The following is a 2,826-nucleotide window of genomic DNA, read 5'->3' as shown; positions in this document are numbered from 1 at the left end:
CCCTGCTGCTGGACTTTTTTTTTAAATAAATTAAAACCCCTTTCTTGAGCTAATTTTGGGTGATCCCTTTGCTTATTGTTTCATTACATGCATGGGAAAAGCATTACTAGATGATGCAATGCAGAGAGGCAGAGGCACCATAAGCAATTGTGACAGTTGGGCACCATGGTATTGTAGGGTGTGTCATTCATATACACTAAGATGTGAAAGAAGCAGCTGAAAATTTGCAATATATTGGGTAGTCCCAAGTTTAATGCAAACATCTAAGAGCTTCCCACCACAGAAATCATCAGATCAAAAGGAATAACATACAACTCAGGGATATCCATCAACCCAAAGGAAAAAAAAGTGTAATTCACCTATATAGTTTTTCACTGAAGGAGCTCCTGAAATTAAGAGAGAGAAAGAGAGGAGAGAGAGAGAAAAAAAAAAAAAAGGAAATACTAGCTGAGGATCTTGAGTATACGAGTTAAACATTTTTACAGTTAGAATAAGAAATGATCTGTGATTCATTTAAATATTTAATGGTCCCCAATAATCTTAATACTTGTTGTTGTTAGGTGCCATTGAGTTAGTTTTGACTCACAGAAACCCCATGTACAGGAGAATGGAATAGCACCTGGTCCTGAGCCATCCTCACAATCATTGCTGTGTTTGAGACCATTGTTGCAGCCACTGTGCCAATCCACCTCCTTGAGGGTCTTCCTCTTTTTCTTTGACCCTGTACTATACTAAGCTTGATGTTCTTCTCCAGTGACTGGTCCCCACCACCAAGTGTCAAATAGTATCTGCATGTAATCTTTCATCTAGAGAAAGTTACCACCAAATTGGTACTACATACGTTGCTGGATTCCCTGGAGAAAGAGTAAACCAGTGGAGAGGTGAACAGAAATGCTTTGAGGTAGGGAAGTCACAGAAGTCAAGTTACAGGAAGAGTGATATTCTAATTTCCAGTATATGTGACTGGCACATTGCTAGAACTGTGAGGGGCATGCCCTTCACTACAACGTGGTATTCCTCCCAGTTTTCGTTGTGTCATATTCTAGTAGTAGGTTATCTTGTATTCATAGCCAGTCTTTTCTATACACAATGGCAACTAAAAACAATAGCAAACCTGTAAAGGCTCCTTGGTGAGAAATATAAAAATATTATATTACTTAAATCCCAGAAAACCTGCACAATTTAATATATGAAATAACAGCAAAGTACAGCATCAGATATATCTATTTACATAATTTTAGCTCAAAATATTAGTTTATTACTTGAAGCAATAAAAACTAGCCAACCCTAAAGTAGGCAAAATAAGAATTCAACGTTTACTGTCTCATAGAGAATATTGGTATTTAAAACTCACTTCTTCATGGACATTTTCTTTGACCATCACAACAAATGACTCTATGGAAATTGTTAACTTAAAATAATTGATAAAGAAACATTGGATTTTTTTCAAGGCTTTATTTTTTACAAAGTCATTAAATGTTCATGATTTTTTTTTTAAACATTAAGACTTTTAATACCTACTTGAGTAAGCAAGGATTCTACACATTTAAAGTGCTTTATACATGGGTAAATCTCTTTTTTCACATCTAGAAGTCAGATAAATTGGCTTTTTCTTGTTACATTTATTTTTTAAAACCTTTTATTGAGATATAATTAACATAGCATATAATTCACTGGGTTTTTATAGTTCACTCACATGGCTTGAATTTTTTTCTTCATTTCTTTCAGTATGAGAAATGCCGAGCATGTTCTTCCCTTTTGGTTTTCCATGGTCTTTGCACATTTCATTATAATAGTTTATTTGTCTTCTCAAGCCACCCTTTGAAATCTTCAGTTTTTAACTTCATTATTTCTTCCATTTGCTTTCAAGAGCAATTTTCAGAGTCTCCTCAGCCATCCATTTTGTTTTTTTCTTTCTTTCCTATTTTTTTTTAATGACCTTTTGCTTTGTTCATACTTGATGTCCTTGATCCCATTCCAAATTTGTCTAATCTTTGGTCATTAGTGTTCAATGTGTCAAATATATTCTTGAGATGGTCTCTAAATTCAGGCTGGATGTACTCAAGGTCATGTTTTGCTCTAATTTTCTTCAGCTTCATCTTGAACTTACATATGATTAATCATTGGTCTCTTCTGCACTTGGCTCCTGGCCTTGTTGCAACGATGATATTGAGCTTCTCCATCATCTCTTTCCACAGACATAGTTGATTTCATTCCTGTGTGTTCTGTCTGGTGAGTTCCACATGTATAGTCTCCTTTATGTTGCTGAAAAAAAAGTTATTCGTAAAGAAAAATTTGTTGGTTTTACAATATTCTAACATGCGATGCCTGACATTGTTTCTAACACCAAGGCCATATTTTCCAACTACCAATCCTTCTTCATTGTCTCCAACTTTCACATTCTAATCACCAATAATTATCAATGCATCTTGACTGCAATTTTGATTAATTTCAGACTTCATAAGTTGATAAAATCTTTGATTTCCTTATCTTTGGCATTAGTGTTTGGTGGGTAAATTTGAATAATAGTCATATTAACTGGTTTTCTTCATTGGAGTATGGATATATCCTGTCTCTGACAGCATTGCACTTCAGGATAGATCTTGAAATGTTCTTTTTTAAGGATGAGTGTGATGCCATTCCTCTTCAATTTGTTGTTCCCATGATAGTCCAAATCAAAACGTATAATACCAGTCCATTTCAGCTCACTAAGGTCTAGGATATCCGGATGCCCATCTTTATGTTTTTTGTTTCATTTTTTACAATTTCATTTCTCAGAGATTCATACTTCATACATTTCATGTTCTGATTATTAAGGGCTATTTG

Source organism: Loxodonta africana, unplaced genomic scaffold, assembly GCF_030014295.1.
Source record: "Loxodonta africana isolate mLoxAfr1 unplaced genomic scaffold, mLoxAfr1.hap2 scaffold_475, whole genome shotgun sequence".
NCBI classification, from domain to species: domain Eukaryota; kingdom Metazoa; phylum Chordata; class Mammalia; order Proboscidea; family Elephantidae; genus Loxodonta; species Loxodonta africana.
Note: the sequence above shows the minus strand (reverse complement) of the source record.